The 23,323-nt window shown below is 41.1% G+C and overlaps 1 pseudogene; it reads right to left on the bottom strand.

The window, feature by feature from the left end:
* Positions 1–999: 999 nt before the first annotated feature.
* Positions 1,000–21,417, bottom strand: LOC127637590 (store-operated calcium entry regulator STIMATE-like; annotated as a pseudogene).
* Positions 21,418–23,323: the final 1,906 nt, after the last annotated feature.

Below are 23,323 nucleotides of genomic sequence, written 5' to 3'. Positions count from 1 at the left end.
ATAATAAAAGACAACTTTATCTATCTGAAACTTGGTTTACTTGTGACATAAGAGGCAAAAGTAGGCATCAAGACAACATTTTGACCAATATTAAAGACATTCCCATAAAGACGATGAAGAATTTGCATTAAAATGCCACAATTACAGCTGAAATTCAGAGTTTAAAGTTGCTATACATTATTACATTGTACGAAATCAAAATATACACATTTATAATTTATAACACATTGTAAGTTTGAAATATTGCATGATACTGCATGTGTAAAAATACAATTATTATACAAAATTGAATCCTGTACATTCATTTGAACTTTTACAGGTTAAAATACCAAGACCGAAAACTTATAAAGTCTTATAAAATGTCATGAAGTAAGTCAGCATGTGTCAGAGCTGCAAACGTGTTAGCAGTGTGTTTAACATAACGTCTTCATCCCAGGTAGTGACTTCAACTGTTTAGACTTCAAATAGTACAAATGTCTGTAATCAGAAGAAACTTTAGACCTCCTCTCTCATCTCAATGTCTTTCTCTACCTTTAATTAACTACTAAGAAAATCTAAGAGACGTGGAAAAATATAATGTTTCCCTTTAATAACTCATATGCTATTAATTATCTTATATTGCTTTAAATTACAGAAATGCAACAGATTTGTGATGATACAACTACAGTCACTTTTGTCTGTACAAACATGCTACAATGTAATTTGACAGTATTTTACAAGAATGCACTGAAAAAAAACTCTCTTTCTGCAGGTATTTGGTATTTAACAAATGTATTAACTTTTTCCAGAATAAAGACATTAAGTTAAACACACAAGGTTTATCAAAGGCTTTGTTCAAGTAGCAACAATTATATTTTTCGATCTTGTGTTCACAAAATGACAGTGCAAATAATCAGTCCTAAAGATCAGATCTGAAATAAACATAATAATAATAATTCAGATTGATGTGCAGTGTGAAAAAAGCCTATGATGCAGTGAAACATTCTCATAATAATACTTGTATGAGTGTGTTTTAAACTTTCATGCATATTGTTTTAATGCGGCTTCGTTTGCGATGTGGTCTTCTTCACAACACACTGTAGAGTCATCTTCATTTGCCATTAGTAGCACCTACACACACACACACACACACGCACAGTTAAGCAGCCTGACCAGATCTTACACATGATGGTTTTCACATCACATGTGAATATGATCACTTTATAGATGTATAAATCTACTGATTCTGAAACCCATAAGAACAGATGGAAGAATTCAGCAATATCAACATATAAACCTGTTTTATAAGTTCAGCACACACACACACACACACACACACACACACACTGTCCCACAGATTTGCACTCATTCTCCAAATCATGAGATTATGGAAACATGTTCCAAATGTTACTGCGCCATCTGAACAAATGGATAATTTGTGGGCATGATGCGCACAACCAGAACTGAAGGAGTGAATAAAAGAGGGATGAGAGGAAAATTATAGAGGAGAGGAGAAAACAAAGTGTGAGAAAGACCCTGTATTGAAATAGACTGTGGAAAGGTCTCTGGTCAAATGAAGAAAGAACTTTGCTGTAAATGAATTCATACAGAACAGTCCCACCATTCAAGTGGAAGAATACAATATCACACACACAATTAAACTATTCATATATGACACTAGAAACAAAATATTCACATTTCAAACAGCTGGCAGATTCCATTTTAAAAGAAAGATTGAACACAAACGAATAAACTCACTTGAAACAGACCAAACAAGGATGACATGTCCAAAGGGACTCAGACATTTCTTCCTGGACCTCAACACAGATAAACAAACATGTAGTCAACAACATTTCTGCAATTCCATTTTTGCCACTAGAGGAGCAGAATTAATACACTTACTGTAAATGGTATTCCATTAGCGACTCCAAACAAATTGTAAAAAAAAAAAAAATTGTACCATTAATGTATACCGTTGTAAGAAAGGAGGCCACTTTGGATAAAAGCATCAACTAAATGACAAATTACAAACTATTGGTATAGGTTTTTGAACAGCTAATGAAAGAAGCATTTGGCTCACAAAATACATATCACAATGGCTACTCCCCCACTTAAAATATAGCCTTGAAAACCAAAAACACTCCATAATCCTGCAAAAAGCTACAAGTGGCCAAACAACATTCATTCTTAACATGATAACAAGCTGTTATTTATTGACATTTGACATGAATATTCTCACCTCAGCTTCATCACTGCACACATCTGGCAACACCTCCACATGCTTTGCACAGTTATGTGACCACTCCAGTGCTGTCATCTCCTTATACTTCCTCATCGTTAAACTGTCCACCACCCAGAACATTATAGACTGAAACAGACACAAAATTTGTTGCATTACAAATGGATGAATGTATAGATTGAAAGGATGGATAGGTAGATGGAAAAGTAGATGAATGGATGGAATGATGAATGGAAAATGGATGGATGGGTAAATGGATGGAAGCATAGGGTGATTAGATGGATGGATAGAATGATGGATGGATAAATGGATGGATGGATGAATGAATGGAAAAATGGATGGATGAGTAGATTTATAAGTAGATGGATGGATGGATGGATGGATGGATGGATGGATGGATGATGGGTGGAACAATGGAAGGATGGATGGATAAGCGGATACAGGGATGGACGGATAGAACAATGTATGGATGGGTGGCTGGAACAATAGATAGATGGGTGGATGGAATGATGGATGGATGGATTGATGGATGTATGGATGAAAACAAATGGGTGGGTGTCTGGAACGATGGGTGGATGGATGAATGGATGGATGGATAGATTGGATGGATGGATAGATGAATGGATGGATAAGTGGATGAATAAGGAGATGGAAAGATGGATGAAACAATGGATGATATAAGATGGATGGATGAGTAGATGAAAAAGAAGATGGATGGTGGAATAATGGATGAAACAATGGATGGATGATGGATGGATGGATGGATGGATAGATGAATGGATGGAACTATGTGTGAATAGGTGGCTGGAACGATGCATGAATGGTTCAATGGATGATGGATGGATGGATGGAACGATAGATAGATAGATAGATAGATAGATAGATAGATAGATAGATAGATAGATAGATAGATAGATAGATAGATAGATAGATAGATAGATAGATAGATAGATAGCATGTATAATTAAAAATGACTCACATTTATTATAAAATGCACTATCAGCATGACGATGGTTAACTCCAGCTGTGGGTTTGGGATGTAGTCCAACACCACTGCCTCCAGCTACAACACACACACACACACACACACACACACACACACACACACACACACACACACACACACAGTAGTCAGCCCTGAAATACAACCATTTCAATCAAATAAAATATAATAATAAGGCCTGCAACCTGTCTCTTTTGTGTTTCTTATACAAATCCTCTCTTACAGATGATTACAGATACATTTCTAGACAGCCAACAATAAACAAGGTATGTTTTAAAGACAAGAAAAGAAAACTAATTTAGCATATTTTACCATATTTATAAGACTCTACAGAGGTAGTCTAGCCAGACCTTTAACCCTTGTGCATCAATTAAAAAAAGTTACACATAGGTTCATTATGGACAAAAATGGCCATGTCCAAAAACTGTCATAAAAATATTATAGATTTATATTTTTTTCCACTTTCACTGACATAATTTTTTTAACCAGCATCAGCTCTAATCATAATGACCAAACATTCATTCATTTTTAGAATTTTAACCCTTTAAACGCTGGTTTGTTTACATAATGCCACTGTTGTTTTTTTAGGAAAAAATGAAAAATAGTAATTATTTTCAGTTTAATAGATGCTAAGCAGAATTTTTTTTCTTTGATTATTAGAGCCTCGGATATGTCAATGATTAACAACAACATTCATTTTGATGCTTTCATATTTTTTATGCAGTATCAGATTTCAAAAAAAGCTACCACTCAGGTCCATAATGGACAAAAATGGGCATGTCAAAAAAGTGTCATAAAGATATTATAGAATAATATTTTTTCTACTTTCACTGACTTATATTTTAACCAGCATCAGTTCTAATCATAATTACCAAACATTCATTTATTTTCAGAATTTTAACACTTTAAACGCCGGTTTGTTTACATAATGCCACTGTTGTTTTTTATAAAAAATATAATAATTATAATTATTTTCAATTTAATAAATGCTAAACAGAATTTTTTTTATTTTTATTATTAGAGCCTCAGACACATACAAACCACACTCTGAAATCCATACCAACACACTCACACAATTATATATTCATAATGTATCTAATTGGCTCTATAATATGCATAGGCCAAAAACAGCAGAAAACAACAACAAAAGCGATGATATGCCAAACCTGAAAAAATGGCACGATCTGATAAAAAATATTTAAAATGTAAATTTTGAAGCCTTGCCAACATAATGAAAGCATGTTAAACAAGATTGCATAATTTTATAGTTAAATGGCACTGGGATTAAAAATCGCAGTTTTAATGGGTTTCAATGTGCCATTTTTGTCCAAAATGACGCTAAGAGGGAGTATTTTGTGTAACTAGTGCAAAAAATATTTTTTTAAAGAAAATAGGGTGAAATATTAAAATTCCAATAAAAATTCACACCTGTGGAAATTTTTATGCAGTTAGCATTAACACAGACAAAGTTATCAAAAAAACAAAACTGAAAAAGCCAAAAATGTCCACAAGGATGCACAAGGGTTAACTAAAATGGCAAAGGTCTGGACCATATTGCAGCTTAGATTTGCTAAGAACCGGCAATTTTAAACCTGCCTTGGTTCTGCCATTACGTGTGGTTTAGGGGCAGGGTAATCAGTGATATGATACCATAATAAAAGACAGACATAGGAAAATAATGTATCTAGAATATGCAGCTCTGCTCGTGGAATTGCACTTTAATTTATGCTACACGCCTCAAATGAAACTCTGAATATCTTTAAAAGATTTGATGTCACTAACCTGGCTAATTTGGGCAAATTTGGTGATTCTTTTAGTCCTCAAAAGCACTCATTGAATTAAAGTTAAACCTTGTAAACGGTTTCTAGGAGGACTGATAAAAACGTCCTGTGCGCTTCTACTCATGGAAGTTCCACCAACAGGTTCGAGAAAGCATATTTCAGTTTTGTGTGCTATGTGTATCAGACATAGAGCACAGACTGTGAGCGGTAGGTGGGCATGCCATTTGAGGCTGAGACTACAACAGGGGAAACACTGTATCTACTCATTATTCCCACACTACTTAAAGTGTATCATTGTCTAGTCTCTGTCCTCTTTCAATCATGGCAAACTTTGAGGAAGTCCTTAGTCCAAACAATTAGTCATTTCTCCATAAGCATTGAGCCAAAAACAAAGACATGGAGCCAAAAGCACAGATGGCACTACCTTTGATTATTAACTTACAGTATGTTTCCATATAAACAAGCATGTCAAACGAGAAAGCATACACTGTGAAATGTGGCAACTTGCAATTGTATCTACAGGATCTACTTCTAACTGGTCCAACCGTTAATAATATTTTTGACTTACACCAGTCAATTTAGATGTTACCACAGTTTTTTCAGACTGATCTCACTGAGAAATCATCGACAGAGGTTCTGTTATTAATGTGAAATATTCTCAGGGTGCCAACAAAAGCAAACTGTATTTTTTTGTAAATAATTAACTACATTCAACGTGAATGCATATTTTATTAACTCGACACCCAAACACAAACCCCAACCCTAAACCTAACAATCAGTGTAGTAAAAATTAATTTTAGAGCAAAAAAACCTCAGAATCATGCTCACCATTGTTTACGTGAATGCAATTACTTCCTGGTTTCCATGGGACCAGAATGCATATCTCAGAGGTATCAGAAGTACAAGAGGAAAAGGTAAACACATTTTAATTGATAAAAATACACAAATGAGCCAAAACATTATGACCATCTGCCTAATATGCTGTTGGTCCTCCGCATGCCACCAAAGCAGCCCCAACCCGCCAAGGCATATGGACTCTACAAGACCCCTGAATTTGTCCTGTAAATTGCGAGGTGGAGCCACCATGGATCAGACTTGTTGTTCCAGCACATCCCATAGATGCTCAATCAGATTGAGATCTGGGGAATTTGAGGCCAGGGCAACACCATGCCATGAAGTACCTAGCCTGCAACAATGTTTAGGTCGGTGGCTATGACGAGGAGGAGGATGCACGCCTGGAGCAGGGTTGCCCAATGAGTGGGAGAGAGATAAAGGAGGAGCCAGGGATGCCAGAGAGAGAGAGAGAGAGAGAGAGAGAGAGAGAGACGGAGCTTTGTGTGTGTGTCAACATCTGTTGTTATGTTTTCAGTTAAGCATTTGTGTTAATTAAAGTCTTGATGTTTGTTAATCCGGTTTCCGCTTCCTCCTTTCCCAAATGAACAGAGGTCCTTCACACTGGTGCCAAAACCTGGGAAGGGAAGAAGAGCACGCTGTCCAGGAGAACTTGCCACTGCTGTATGCCAGGATGCTTAGGCGCTGTTACCATCCGCCAGGGGACAGAGGAGTCTCTGCCAGCTGCCAGGAGGGGGAGGAACTGTTGCCATCCGCCAGGAAGAGGAGAAGCTGTTGCTGGCCACCAGGAGCCCGCTGTCATCCGCTATGGGATGGAGTAGCAGCTGAGAACCAGGTGAGCGGCATGCCCATGGGAATCAGTTTTTTTCTTCTCTCTCTCTCGGCTCTACCACTCTCTTTCTTCCCTCTCCCTCCCCACGTCCTACCCAGGAGACGGATGGAATGACCGAGGGGGCAACTACTCAACTCCAGGGGGGGTAAGTCAAACCGGAGGTTTCTCCAGCCTAAATCGTGCAGTGGGGTTATGTGATGAGGAGGAGGCTGTAGCCGGGCCGCGAGGATGCACGCCCGGTGCTGAGTTGCCCAGTCAGTGGGAGAGAGATAAAGGAGGAGCCGGGGATGCCAGAGAGACAGAGAGAGACACACACATAGAGCTGTGTGTGTCGACGTCTGTTGTTATGTTTTCAGTTCACCTTTTGTGTTAATTAAAGTCTTGTTGTTTGTTAAGCCGGTTCCCGCTTCTTCTTTTCCAGAACAAAAAGAGCTCCTTCAGAGTGGCATGTGTGAAATTTACATCCACAGGAATGGATGGCCATAACAATTGGGCCCTTGTCAAAGTCGCTCAGGTCTTTACGACTGCCAGTTTCTACTGAATTCAACACATTGACTACGAGAATGTGAGTGGAGCGGAGTGGGAGCAGAGCGAGGAGTGGAGAGGCATGATTTTGCTTGGGGTTAGGAGCGGGTTTTTAAAAAATCGGAGCATCATGGTTTTCTCTCGCTCCAAGAGTGCTCCAATTATGCTCTATCACGGGCAAACAGCTGTTAATGGACCATAATGCAATAAGGCATAATGGAGTGGTGGTGTAGTGGGCTAAAGCACTGAACTGATAAGCAGAAGGTTGTTGGTTCGAGCCCCACAGTCACCACCATCGTGTCCTTGAGCGAGGCACTTAACTCCAGGTTGCTCCGGGGGGATTGTCCCTGTAATAAGGGCACTGTAAGTCGCTATGTATAAAAGCGTCTGATAAATGTAAATAGAATTTAACTTTTAACGATGTAAAACACCAACTGAACTAATCAACATTTTAATATTGCGTAGGACCAAAGACGTCTAAACAGACCAAAAACAGGAAGTAATTTGCCTAATACTGACCTCAAGCATACCTGGTTCTTCTCATCAAAGGAGCTATGTTGCCCATTACAGTTCGGTACAGGCGTCGGAACACCCTTAGCTGTCCTTGCAGCATATCTTCATTTTTGTGTACAACGGAGGAATACCTGGCGCTGTTGTGACTCCTTTACACATTTGATTAGCTCTTCGTTTGTTCTCAGCTGGTAAAAATACCACAATATATAGATATATAAATATAACGAGAGCATTTAGCCCAGCAGTCAGCATTGTTTTGGATAATCTGCAAAAAATATACATCATAAAAGCTGTCCAATCAGGTTGTGACTTTTTCCTGATGCCTTTGGTTTTGTATCGTTAGGTTAGGTGTTAAAGATTTTTACGCTAAGCGAACCAGGACTAAATGTATCATTTTCTTTTTGGTCTGGACCAAGAGAATTGAACTACAAGTGTGAACACACCCTAAAAAGTATACTGAAATAACTTTACAGTGGAGAGGTCGTTTTTTGCCATGGGACAGAATGGGGTAGATTTCAAGGTACATTCAGAAGCAATGTCGATTTCCCTTGTGATCACATTGTCTTTTTAGGTTATTTGACCAAACATTTTACATTGTATGGACATGGAAAATGGTTTTAATTTATAAAAACAAATTATATTAACAACCAATAAACCTAAAGTTTATGCTTCATAATAGCTAACAAAATTGATACACCAATAACTCACTGTACAGTCCAGCTGATTCTAGCTCTGCCCTCTCTGGGCTGGTATTACTGAATAAGGAGGGAATATGATGCCAATGGGGTGAGCCTGTTAACTGGGTCAACCATCAACAAAAACAGACATTTTACTGGGTGTATATGTGTTTATTTTACACTGGTCCACACGAGTATGAGCAGCCCCAGAATCACCACACTTTTCTCCAGAGTAAGCGATGAATAAATACACCGAACACTGTGCCAACCACGCCACCACACGAGGAGGGTCACCTTAAAGAAAAAAGACACATTCAAAAACGAAACAACGATGTTGACTGGTTGCCAAGGCATTGCTAATAGGTTGCTTAGGTGTTATGAGTGGTTGTTGACGCATTGCTATGTGGTTGCTAGGTAGTTCTGGGTGGTTGCAAGACGGTTTCAATGTTTCTATGCCAAGTTTCTATGATATTATGCTCTCTAGATATGACTCAAGTCCCTGCTTCAATGCAAGTCATGGGATTTTATATAATCTGTCAAGTGAAATGAGCAAAAATAATAGTGCATGCTTTAGCACACACTAATAAAATACATGCTTTGGAGCAATTCATGATATTTATAACCATTTTTATGGCAAGCCAGACTGAAGACTTACATCAAAGAGTCCATAGTTTGTAACACACACACACACACACACACACACACACACACACACACACACACACTCACACACGTTGTGTTTCCATGTTTTATGGGGACTTTCCATAGACATAATGGTTTTTATACGTTACAAACTTTATATTCTATCCCCTAAACCTAACCCAACCCCTAAACCTAACCCTCACAGAAAACTTTCTGCATTTTTACATTTTCAAAAAACATAATTTAGTATGATTTATAAGCTGTTTTCCTCATGGGGACCGACAAAATGTCCCCACAAGGTCAAAAATTTCGGGTTTTACTATCCTTATGGGGACATTTTGTCCCCACAAAGTGATAAATACACGCTCACACTCACACACACACACACACACACACACACACACACACAGAAGCTCAAAGAAACAATAGTCTTCTCTGATGCCGTACATGCTTGTGCAGATAGCATCTCTCGCCCAACTATAAAGACTATTGTTCTGAGATCAAAGAGAGTCTTATTTAAAGTCAACATGAAATCAAAAATGTCTAAATTAATTTCACAAATGCTTTACTGGTCTTATTAAGCACAATTCATTCAGAAGAATAAAATCTCAAATAAAGCCCGTCCTACATTTTTTTGTAAATGAGTATAAAATCAGTTTAAAATGACTTAAACAAATTTCAACAAATGTAAAATGTACTCTCACATTCTATCAATTCATAATTAGGATTAGTAACAAGAACATTTGCATGAGGAACAACTGGGACCAGAAATGTATGGTCATGGGCAGATATTTCAAGTCATAGCTGTAACTACATTGTATTAACATTGTACTTACAGTGTAATTACATTGTATGTAATGACTGTATTTTAAACAGCTGGAGCGATGTAATGACCAATCAGCACCCAGGACAAGGAAGAAATGGTAGCTGTTGGGGATGGTAGTATCAGTATCATTATGAGAAATGGGTTATAAAGGCAATCAGCACCATTTATAATCATGCCAAATACCTCAACTGTTAAGATTGTGATAATAATAATGGTCTAAAATCACAATTCAGTCTCCACTCTTAGTTAAGTTAACCAACAAAAAAGTCAATCATGAAATCAATATATACAGGGTTCTGGAATGTAAAGATATTGAAAAGAGATCTCATGAAATTAAAGTAACAGGGGTGTGTAACGTGATTGCGTGTAAAGTGATTGCTTGTGCAGACATGCTGAAAATTGGCTGAAACGACTTTATTTTCCACTATATCAGAGTAAAAAAAAATTTTGGCATGACTGCAGAGGAAGTAATATTAGATTTGTATGAAATCTTTAAAGGGGAGCATCCTTAAAGCAGCCAATATCACATCAGGATAGATTAAGACAGAATTAAATTTCATCCCTGATGATTTAATCAACTGTCATCATGTGAATGAGGAAAATTAAGTATTGATATTTTCATTGTTGGAATGCTCTTAAATCCACAGATTACAAAACTTCTGATTAAATAAATGTGGATAACAAAACAGGGAATCAAAAACTGATCTAAGCAGAAAAGAAGTCATGAACTATTGTTTGGCCCAAAACATTTGAAACGGTGGGTGTGTTCCATCTGGTCTGTGTGCAAAGGCACAACTGTGAGTGTTAGTGTGATTGTATTTCTATGGTGTTTTACCAAAGGAATCCTACAGAGGGTGGGGAAACTACCCAAATATTCTTGAAAAATACAACATATAGCACCCTCTGGTGGTAATGCAACTCAATGCCCTTTCAAACAATCTCAAGTCCTGGCTATAAATAAAAAGTGGAAAATTCAAGTATAAACACTTTTTAAAGCATTAAATAGGGCTGTCAACCAATTACAATTTTTAATTGAATTAATTACATGGCATGTCAATTAATTAATCAAATGAATCACAATTGATCAATTATAACAGTAATTTAAAATACTTAAAAGCCGATGTAATAATTCAGATTCAGACTGCCCCCTGCTGACGCGGCTTGGTAAGACCCCAAGATATTCTAAGTTTGAACTGATCAGATAGGGAAAACATACTTTTATTATGGCATTTGTTTTTTAACTAGTGTTATCAGTCAATATTTTTTTTTAAATTACGATTAATAGCATAAGTTTTCATAGTTAATCATGATTAATCGCAGATTTTGAAAGTGCTGAAATATTATTCTATTAATATTTATTTCCCAGTCAAAATGCTCTTATTTCCGTCTTAGGAAAGAAAAGAAAACAATAAAAAGTGTAACAATTTGGGATGCACTGATACCACTTTTTGTGTTCCGATCCGATTCCGATATCAGAAATCTCAGTATCGGTCGATACCGATCCCAAGCCGATACCAGTGTTGATTTTTTGCATAATCAGTTTAGAATATCTTTACATTATTGTGTGGAATTAATTGGGTGTACTCTCTAATATGTAAAGAAACACACATTATTTCAATATAAAGGTATAGCTTATTTAGAAAAACTTTATTTTTAACTAGTTACTGGATAATGTAGCAGCAACATTAACAGTAATTCCAGTCTTCAATCTTATTTTTGCCTTTTCTTTTCTTTTTCCCCAAACATCTTTCAACTTGCATCTGGGCATTAAAGGATTCAGATCTCTATTTTGTTCAATTAAGATGTAAGACATCAGTCCACTATTCATTCACATTTTTTTGGAACCCATTCAACTTAAATATTGTTCCCCTTCTGTCGCTCTCTCCACGTTGTGTCAGAGAAGCGACACTAGGGGTCTCTCTTGAGCGCCGATATTCACCTCTGAACTATGAAAAAAGGCCAATGAGAGTTGGCAACCAGTGTTTGCATGTCATACGGGTATTTAAGCGGCGCAAATACGGGAGTTCATTCAGAAAATTTCTTCGGAGCCGATGGTCGTGTCTGCAACTGCTGCGTGTACACACTGAGTTCCTGCTATCCCTCTGCTGCATGCTGTTGGATTCTACGGCGCACAACAGCGGCTTTCTCCTGTTGCACGGCTGTGCACTTCCTGCCCCTGGGCGCTTCGACAGCGCAGATTAAAGAACTCTCACTAGTTTTTTTCATAAAAGAGTGATTTTATTTAAAAGAGTAATTTCCTCTAAAAGAGCAAAACACAGCGGCGTTGAACGTCCTTTTAAGGACGCGACTTTATAAAGATGCCTTTCCGCCCCTGTGTTGTTTCTGGATGCGGTAGAGTGCTCTCCGCTTCAGACGGCCACAGGCGTTGTCTCGTGTGTCTGGGTAGCGATCACACCGAGACTGCATTTGTGGATGGTTCATGTTCTCACTGCGAGAACATGACCATGACAACGTTGCGGTCACGGCTTGCTTACAACCGTGAGCAAGCCACTCCAGCCGCCCCCCCGTGTTGCTCCTTTTTCCCACGGGATTGAGGACGATGCGGCTGGCGATGGAGGCGATTTGGGGATGGCAGCGGGTGCAGCTCCAGGAACGTCAACTGTGGCTGAACATGGTCGAGATGCGTGAAGCCGACAAGACTCGCTTCCTCAACGCCCCTGTCTCCCAGTTCGGCCTCTTCGGCGACACCGTCGAGGACTTTGCCCAGCAGTTCTCCAAGGTAAAGAAGCAGACGGAGGCCATCTCTCACATCATGCCTCGCCGCAAGCCTGCCGCCACGGCCCATGCCCCGTCTGCTCACCGAGGGCGTCCTCCCACGGCCAGAAGACAAGCTCCTGCTCCGCCTCAACCCGGGCCCAGCTCTCAGCCCCAGCGTCGAGCAAACCGCAGGAAGCGCACGCCCCCTGTCTCACGGACCCCCTCGAGGACCCGGAAGGCTCCTAGGCACTCCTGAGACAACGCACCCAGAGCCCAAGACGTTAGCTCCGGAGGTGGTAAGACCGCTCCGTCCCCTGGTGGAGGGCCAGGAGGAGAATCCTTTGTTTTTTCAGGTACACAAATTCTCAATAAAAGAGCTATTTCCTTTGTCTCTGGGGCACATGGTCCGCAAATGCCGTTCTCACGGCACTCTGCTTTCAGGCCTCAACAGTCCCGGCTCCATGGACACGGTGTCCCCGCCTTCAGCCCCACGACTGTTCCCCGGCCGGCCGGTTCAGACGAGTCCAGAGGACGCCAGCATCAGACCTCCTCCTCAGTCACAAACCTGCCCCCTGCCGGATGCGCGGTGCAAGGTAAGTGCTTTGAGTTTATTCTCAGCACCAGAGCCTCGGTACGCCACGTTGCCTCCTGATGCCGCGCTACCTGTTCCGCACCGCTGCGAAGCCCTGCCGGGTACGTCCAAAAAACTCGTCCCCTTGGTGCCCCTAGCACAGAGTTTAGAGACGTGGCTTTCACTGCCCAACCCGTCACGCTGGCTGCACCGGACCTTTCGACTTGGTTACGCAATTCAGTTTGCCAGGTCTCTGCCCCCCTTCGTGGGCGTACATTTTTCCGCAGTACACGGCCAACATGCCCATTCCCTGCGCGAAGAAATCACCTCCCTTCTATTAAAGGATGCGATAGAGCCTGTCCCTCCAACCGAAACGAAGAAGGGTTTCTACAGCCCTTACTTCGTTGTACCCAAGAAAGGCGGCGGCTTACGACCGATCTTGGACCTGCGAGTTTTCAATCGGACCTTGTCCAAACTCCCGTTCAAAATGCTCACCCAGAAACAAATTCTATCTGGCGTCCGGCAACTAGATTGGTTTGCAGCGGTAGACCTGAAGGACGCGTACTGCCATGTCCCAATTCGCCCTCGACATCGACCATTCCTACGGTTCGCGTTCGACGGCCAGGCGTATCAGTACAAAGTCCTCCCCTTCGGCCTGTATCTGTCCCCTCGCGTCTTCACAAAAGTCGCAGAGGCAGCTCTTGCCTCGCTCCGAGAAGCCGGCATAGGCATACTCAATTACCTTGACGACTGGCTCATACTGGCCCACTCCCGAGAGTTACTATGCGCACACAGAGACCAGGTGCTCAGCCACCTCAGCCGTTTGGGGCTTCAGGTCAACTGGGAGAGAGCATCTCTTTTCTCGGTCTGGAGTTAGACTCAGTCTCAATGACAGCATGTCTCTCCATGAGCGTGCTCAGTCAGTGCTGAAATGCCTCGCTTCCTTCAAGCCAGGCGCCGTGGTCCCGCTAAAACATTTCCAACAGCTCCTGGGGCATATGGCATCCTCCGCGGCGGCCGCGACACTGGGGTTGATGCATATGAGACCACTTCAGCACTGGCTCCGGACTCAAGTCCCGAGACGAGCATGGTGCCGCGGCATGCACAACGTAAAATTTACTTCTGCCTGCCCCCAAACCTTCAAACCCTGGACAGACTTTCTGCTTTCTAAGGGCAGGAGTACCCTTGCAGCAGGTGTCCCGACGCGTTCTGGTCACAACCGACGCCTCCAAATTGGGTTGGGGCGCCGTGTGCAACGGGCGCGCAGCCGCAGGCCGGTGGAACCGAGGCCTAGAGCTGCTGGCTGTTTTTCTGGCCCTGCAGAAGTTTCTCCCATTAATTCGGAACAAACACGTCCTAGTCAGGACAGACAGCACCACGGTCGTAGCCTACATAAACCGCCAAGGCGGAGTACGCTCCCTCCACATGTCACAGCTCGCCTATCGTCTCCTCCTTTGGAGTCAGCAGCGACTCAAGTCACTGCGCGCCACTCACATCCCCGGCAACCTCAATGTGATAGCGGACGCGCTGTCAAGACAAAGCTTGCCTGGCGGAGAGTGGAGGCTCCAACCCCAGTCAGTCCAGCTGATTTGGGACCGGTTCAACAAGGCTCAGGTAGACCTGTTTGCCTCCAAAGAAACCTCCCACTGCCCGCTCCGGTATGCCCGGACAGAGGCTCCCCTCGGGGCAGACGCGTTGGCACACAGCTGGCCTGCGGGGCTGCGCAAGTACGCATTTCCCCCAGTGAGCCTTCTTGCACAGGTGCTATGCAAGGTCAGGGAGGACGAGGAGCAAGTCATTCTGGTAGCCCCTTACTGGCCCACCCGGACTTGGTTTTTGGACCTCACACTCCTCACGACAGCCCCTCGCTGGCGAATTCACCTGAGGAAGGACCTTCTTTCTCAGGGACGGGGCACGCTCTGGCACCCACACCCAGACCTCTGGAACCTCCACGTCTGGCCCTTGGACGGGATGCAGAAGATCTAGCCGGCCTACCATAGACCGTCATAGATACAATCAATCAAGACAGAGCCCCCTCTACCAGGCATCTTTACGCTCTAAAGTGGCGTCTGTTCGCGGACTGGTGTTCTTCCCGAGCCGAAGACCCGCAGAAGTGCGCAGTTAGGTCAGTGCTCGTGTTTCTTTAGGAGAGGCTGGAGAGGAGGCTGTCCCCCTCCACCCTCAAGGTGTATGTCACCGCTATCGCGGCCCACCACGACACTGTAGATGGAAGTCTCTTGATAAGCACGACTTAATCGTCAGGTTTCTAAAAGGTGCCCGGAGGATAACTCCCTCCCGGCCTAACCTGTTCCCCTCCTGGGATCTCTCGGTCGTCCTTACGGGACTCCAGAGACCCCCCTTTGAGCCGCTTGACTCAGTTGGACTCAGGGCCCTCTCTCTCAAGACCACCCTGCTGATCGTGCTCGCTTCCATCAAGAGGGTCGGGGGCCTGCATGCGTTCTCTGTTAGCGATGCTTGCCTGGAGTTCGGTCCGGCAGACACTTTTGTGATCCTATGACCGCGACCGGGCTACGTGCCCAAGGTTCCTACCACACCCTTCAGGGATCAGATGGTGAACCTGCAAGCGCTGCCCCGGGAGGAGGCAGACCCAGCCCTTTCACTGCTGTGTCCAGTACGCGCTTTGCGTATTTATCTGGACCGCACACAGAGCACCCAGACGCTCTGAGCAGCTCTTCGTCTGCTTTGGGGGACAGCAGAAAGGGAACGCTGTCTCGAAGCAGAGACTCGCCCACTGGGTTGTCGACGCCATTTCCCTGGCTTATCACACCCAGGCCATGCCCCCCCCCCTTGCAGGTCCGAGCTCACTCCACCAGGAGTGTTGCGTCCTCATGGGCACTGGCTAGGGGCACTGCCCTAGCAGACATTTGTAGAGCAGCGGGCTGGGCAACACCTAACACTTTTTCGAGATTCTACAATCTCTGAGTTGAGTCAGTATCGTCCCGTGTTTTCTCAGGTACCGAGCCCGTAGAACTCGGTAGCACGCCCACGATCTGACCAGGTGAATCGCTTGCACCTAGCGCCCTTCCCCCTAACCAGGGGAAACAGTGCGCCTTCATTACCAGGAGATCCCAGGTTTGGGACACTGGTTGATTCCTCCCTAGCCCTCATGGGTCGCAGCTCAGCGGAGGAACTCGCCGACCCGAGCCACTGCGGGTACCGCAAGATACCCTGTACTGGTATAGGTGCTCCACAGGTAAGGCCTCCTTCAGACTCCCCCTGTGTGTAACACCACGGTTCTGTCCCCTCTGGCGAGCGGACTCCCGTGTTTCCCTTAGGCAGTCACGGCTGCCTCGGTTGCCGTGCTGTATGTTCCCCCTCTATGAGGCTGGATCCACCACCACACCAAAAGTTGGCCACTTGACTTGACCAACTTTTCCACATAGTCAGGCCTCTGATGGTTTTGGCACTTAAACTTGCCTCCCCTCTCGGGTAGGGGTGGCCTCCGCAGGGTCTTCTCCGCCCTGAATAAGGGCTAAGACCCCCTTCCCTCAATGCGTGTAAGGGCCCCGGCCTTAGTTGCTCTATGTGAGAAACATAGAGAGAAAAGAGGCCCGGCCAGGCTTGGCCCATTCCCAGGTTGGCGGCCAGCACCTTGTTCCCCCCTCCAGGGTAACGATAAGGAATCCTGATGGCTTAAATGGGGCATTGGGGAAGGGTACATGCAGCCTGATACAGTTGGTCGTCCTGCACGTAAGAATACCTGCTCGCTCCTGTATCAGCAGTTCACGTACACGGCTCAGCGCATGGCACTTTTATAAGTGGACCCCTAGTGTCGCTTCTCTGACACAACGTGGAGAGAGCGACAGAAGGGGAATGTCTAGGTTACGTATGTAACCTCCGTTCCCCGATGGAGGGAACGAGACTTTGTGTCTCCCCTGCCACGTCGCTGAGCCGAGCCACTGTTGTGGCCGGACCATTTCCGGCTCCTCAGAAAAATCCTGAATGATCTCCCATATTTGCGCCGCTTAAATACCTGTATGTCCGGGGGCGGGACATGCAAATACTGGTTGCCAACTCTCATTGGCCTTTTTTCATAGTTCAGAGGTGAATATCGGCGCTCAAGAGAGACCCTAGTGTCGCTTCTCTGACACAACGTGGAGAGAGCGACAGAAGGGGAACAATATTTAAGTTGAATGGGTTCCAGAAGAAATGTGAATGAATAGTGGACTGATGTCTTACATCTTAATTGAACAAAATAGAGATCTGAATCCTTTAATGCCCAGATGCAAGTTGAAAGATGTTTGGGGGAAAAAAAGAAAAGAAAAGGCTCAAGAGAGACCCCTAGTGTCGCTTCTCTGACACAACGTCTCGTTCCCTCCATAGGGGAACTTTCAGATATAACCATCACTTCTGCATTTATGTTATTTAATATAACAAAATAAGGCCTCAAAACATTCACATTGAAAATTAGCACCCTCCAGAGGTAATGGGGTAGAAATATTTATATAAACATAAAGGTTCTTCATATAGCACAAGTCATATATCAAATGAAAGCTCTCACTCTCAGGAACGTGATTTTACAGTTAATTAAGGATAATACCACAGTTTGAAGGATTTTCAAAAGAATCACAAAGTGAAATATGATTTCTGTAAGTCATCAAATACAAACATCTCTTTTATGGTCCAATATCTGCTGCTGCATAATGACTAAAAAGTTTAGATTAGGAAGTTCTCGAAAAAAATAATTTTTTTTTACTTGTCTGTGACTTTACATGGCTGAATAATCCAATGTTATATCTTAGATGTCCAGAACAAAATATGCCATCCAGAAGGAAAACAAATCATCAGAAAATGTTTTCAACTATTGATGATAAAATGTTTTATATCATCGCAAAGGGGAGAATCTCAGCTTTCTTTAGATTAGATTAGATTAGATTAGATTAGATTAAGCTTCTAGTCCACTCAGACACTAAATTATTCAATGAAATATCAAGGGTGGTGCTTGAACTGAAAATTAGACTGAATGTCTATGGACGAGCACATCTGTGAGGGCTAAAATGCATTTGAGCACCACCTACATATCAGATCTCTCTATTGTGATGGAATGAGATAGAAAAATTGGAAAATTTTATAAAATGAGACATTTCAAAGTGAGGAAGAGTTAACAGAACCAGAATTACATGTTTACAAATTTAGGATATAAAAAATTCAATTTAAAAATTCTGTTTATCATAAAATTATAAACACAAACAATATTATCTATGAATTATTGGAGTCTTTTTATTATTGTTTGGGTGGTTCTCTGAAAATTTTCCTGCAATTTGTCAGAAGTATGTGTGAATGGTGAGCTTTTTCAAATGAGTGTGAAAAATTGCAGGCAGCAGCCCAAAAATGCATCAAGAATTTAAGGGGTTCTCTTAAACTCTCATCCTCCACAATGATAATCAGCTGGCACTGTGTTTGTCTGTGGCTATCCGCTTCGCTACATCAATCGTGTGCGGTGTTCTTGATTCTCGCCAGGGTGTCAACGGCAGCATCAAGTGCTGCTTTGAACTCCACATGAAAAGTGCTTGCAAACGTCTCATTCTGCATTTGACCAGTGTATATGCTGATTTATGCTTTATTAACGGTAAATGCGTTAATCGCGATTAAGAAAAATGTATACTTTTTTTTTTTAATCGTTTAAAATGTATATTTAATGCATAAACTTTAACTTTAATTTAATTAATTCTCTTTATATTAATGCATTAAATTGACAGCCCTAGTCCAACAAAAAAGTTAAATGAACAAAAGAAATAATAATAAAACAAAAACAACAGCAACAACAATAAAACACACGCAAATCAAAGTGTTCCTTCCAAAAATATAATTGTCCTTCCTATTCAAACCTTTAGGAAAATGTACATCCATTTAACTCACCATATTCTCCAAACATCAGCAGTGTTAACAGTTTGTGCTCCACTATCTTAGAAACAACCTTCACCCCAACCCAGATCACCAGCATTCCCAGTGTGGCATCCAATAGGAAGTTTAACAAAGTGAAGGCAGACAATAATCATTTAGCTATTTTTATGTCAGGATAAAGCAACAAACTTGACAAAAATGTGATAGTTGACTCACAGAGAGCAGGGATCTTCACTGGTGAGCGTGGAGAGCAATATGTTGGCAAAATGCATGAAGAGAGAACCAATAGCCTGCTTAGATGTATCAAAGAACCAGCAGAGAGAAATAAAAAGTGTTTTTACTCTTTTATGCTATTATTCTGCTTATTATTAATACTTTGCCAATATTTACTAAAGTATAATACCAGATTCTCCAAGGTCTCCTGATTCCGACAGGCTCACGTTACCTCTTCACTGTCAAGACGCGGATATAAACACACATCACTTATCCCATATTAAATGGCATTCATAAAATAGTGTAATAATAACAGCTCTTCTTTAATCTCATTTTTAAGCAAAGCATGTCTCTTATGGGAATATACTCTTTGTATGAAAGCAAAATGTACATTATATAGAACCTTTCTATTTAATAGTAAACAGCAAGACAAGTATTTTGAACCTAACAAACACTTGCACTTTTAAATAATTAAGGTTTAATCTAACCAGACAGCTCATTCAAATGTAAAAGTTACTTATCATGTATTAACACTGTAAACAGTAGTTATTGAACACTTCTACTTATTTCATTTCAAAGTTCATATTTGTCCCAAATCCAGAATTAAGTGTCAAAACTGCAAATGTGTCGTTGACAAATACATTTAGGTTCAAATGTATATGAATGTATGAGTGAAAATGAATATTTTGGATGCTGTGACTGGACCGCATTTATTTGAAGTTGTTTTTTTAATCACATTTTACATTTTCACATTTAATGTTCTTCATTTTAAATAGAAATAGAGCTTGTATGTGCAAAATAGCATGGTATAAAAATATCTCAGTGACAGAAAATATGTTTCAGAGAACCCAAGAATATGTATAGATTGGTGTATGCTGTTCCTGGATGTAAAATGTCTATTTAGGTCACTTAGACTGAATGACAGATTAATATAACATGCCTATAAAGTCACTTAGTTTCCTTATTGCCTGAAGATCAATAATTGACCCAGTATGCCCCAAAAGCACCATTAAGAGAAAACATGGAAACTACAACAACCATAAATGTGTACCATCTGGTTACATCTAAATTAATTGGTTTATTAATTGAATTGGTTAAATAAAATAATCATAATATTATTTAATATGACAGAATAAACCTAGGTTACAGCAACTTAAGTCATAACATGTGAAAATATCTTATTGAAGTAACAACACTTTGTAACTTTTACAGTCAACGATTACCTAAATGTTGTTGTTGGAAGGAAACAACAAGCATGCTTCGACATTGCCACATTTGTAGTAATAACAATGTAATACATTTACATTTATGCATTTGGCAGACGCTTTTATCCAAAGCGACTTACAGTGCCCTTATTACAGGGACAATCCCCCCGGAGCAACCTGGAGTTAAGTGCCTTGCACAAGGGCACAATTGTGGTGACTGTGGGGTTCGAACCAGCGACCTTCTGATTAACAGCCCTGTGCTTTTGTTAGTAGGCCTAATACACTAACAAAAAAGCATGTTATTGGACATGGCACCATTATAACACATTGTTTTTTGGAAAGTGGTAGGCTACCTATTCTTTGAAGTGCCTTTTAATTTCTGTGTAAATATCATGGTATATGGTACCATTAAAGTAATATGGTTTTACCATCTAATACAATGCACCGGTGCCGCCATAGTACGAAAGTTTATACTACAGTAGCCTACTACAGTTTGATGACTGTAAACAAACCAACCCAAACCACGTGCTGCGATACGTTCATTAACATTTCATCAGAAACTTTGCAACACAATCAACTCACATGATCAGCATAATTCATTTGCGGTTTCGGTTAAAAGCGAAAGAAACTTACACAATAAAGTGCTGAAAGCGAGTAGAGTCAACAGACCCTGAATCAAAACACTGAATCAGTCCAACAGTGTCCCGTCCACACAACCCTGATACTCCAATCTCATAATACTGCGACTCTTCAATAAACCATACATGTACATGTTTAAAAACATCCTGTGGAATTCAAATATTTAACAGGTTCCCCGTATAACTTCACCCATCTGAAGACAAAGACATGAATATAACAGACTGATGAAGTGAGTTCGCATGAAAATCGCTCGATCTGTGAAGTCGCGTTAAAGTTGAACGATGTGAGATAAAGCATTTCTCTCCCGTCTCCCTTTCTTTCTTTCTTTCTTTCTTTCTTGTTAAGTCAACAATGGGGAAAACTGCTTCCTGACGTCACCTCCTGCTGTGGAATTCTCCTGCAGCCCTTTGTCCCACTAACACACGTCACATATGCATTTCTGGTCATTGTGTTAAGAAACCGAAAGAGATTTTAATTATCAGGTGTCCTAATGACTTACTGATTGGTATGATTAACAGGGCTCTGATATTTACTTTAAACATTTAACAAGTAACACAAAATAAATGGTAAATATGTTAAGTAAATATGACCCAATTTGCATGTCCTGTTTATCACCATTGCATTTTTATGAGTTATATAAAGAAAAAAGAAAAGAAAACAGAAGTCTACCTATTAGATGCGATATTTAAATTAAGGCCACATCCACATTAATATGTTTTCAATTGAAAACGCATGAATTTCAATAAGTTTAGACGCCTCTCATCCACAATATGACTATTTTCTTCATCAAATAGTTTATTATGTTTCCAGGAGTGTTGGTTATTCTTGTTTTTTGAGCCGTTACAGACATTACATCAGAAATTAGCATCATTCAATTGGATTCAAAGTAATGGCCAGCATCATCCAATCACTGACAACCATGTTCAAATAAAATTCAGCAACATTTTCAGCTTTTGGATGGACCCATTGATTCTCAATGTGAACATGCACCGTAAAAATTGGCATATGGGATTAAACTAGTGACTCTAATAATTTGACTCAAACAGCTTTCAGAGTAAAAACTTAATTAGATTAATTAGGCCTCTTACCAGATATAATTTTGTTGGTGTTTCTCCCAAGGACAAATCCGCTGTGGTCAGCACCATGTTGTTTGGTCAAATCACTCCATGCATCGAAAGTTTAACCCTTTACTGAAAGTACAGTGTCTCCTGAACTGAGGTTTACCGCTCAGCAACTGCTAAAAAAACAGCATACCCATATGTGAAAACAGAATAGTGCGTTACCCCTTGAGTGTCCAACAGGGGGCCCATGCAATCGCATGGCTTGCGTGGTGGTTAACACCGCTACTGTCCATTCCATACTTTGGAAAATGATGACATTAGAAAGCTGAAAACATTTGGCCGTTTAATACTGATATGTCCAAAAGCACTGGGATGCTTCATTTTTTCTATCACTCTGCTTCTCTGTGTTTGTTGTTTTCCAAATAGTTGTGGGGATTTTTGATTTATTCACTGAATCGTTCAGTGGCCATTTCTGAAGACTGAACATACAGTATATGCCAGTAGGTGGCGACAAATTAGTTATATAGAGAGATATATATGATATGATATTATATAATTTGGGCTATGGCACAACAGCGCTCTTGCTCTTGTGATATTGCTTAAAAATAATGACGGCTGAATAAAAATATATAGCTATTTTTTTTTTTTTTTTCATGCTTAGGCTTAATTTAGTGTTAGTACTAATAAATAACCAAAGGTACTTTGCAAGGCTGTAACCACAAATGTAGGATTGGAGTTAAGAAATTAAGTTCTTGACAACTAATCTGAATATCTTTATACAAAGACCAGAGTTAACAAACCAATATGTACATAAAGGATCTTCTGATGTCTCTTGCACTATATAAAACAAAGAATAATTTCAAAAAACTTGACTAGTAGTGAAGGGCATGTAATGGTGTGGGATTGGTTTATTATCTCAGTGTCAATGATGTATAACTCTAAAGACAACTCTAAAGACAATGGGTCACGCAAGTGAAAATTATCCACAACATAAAAGTACAACTGAGTGCCTCAAACAGAACAAAATCCTCATAGTAGAATGTCAGAGTAAAAGTGACGTGAGAGAAATGAAACCGTTTTGTGTAGAGCGATGGGGTGCAGGTCTGATCAGCAAGTACAAAAGGAATTTGGAAGATTATTCATTCTCAAATCAAGACTATAATCAGAGTCGGTGCCATGATG

Source organism: Xyrauchen texanus, chromosome 45 (genome assembly GCF_025860055.1).
Source record: "Xyrauchen texanus isolate HMW12.3.18 chromosome 45, RBS_HiC_50CHRs, whole genome shotgun sequence".
Classification (NCBI taxonomy): Eukaryota; Metazoa; Chordata; class Actinopteri; order Cypriniformes; family Catostomidae; genus Xyrauchen; species Xyrauchen texanus.
Note: the sequence above shows the minus strand (reverse complement) of the source record. Positions and strands in the feature narration are given on the sequence as shown.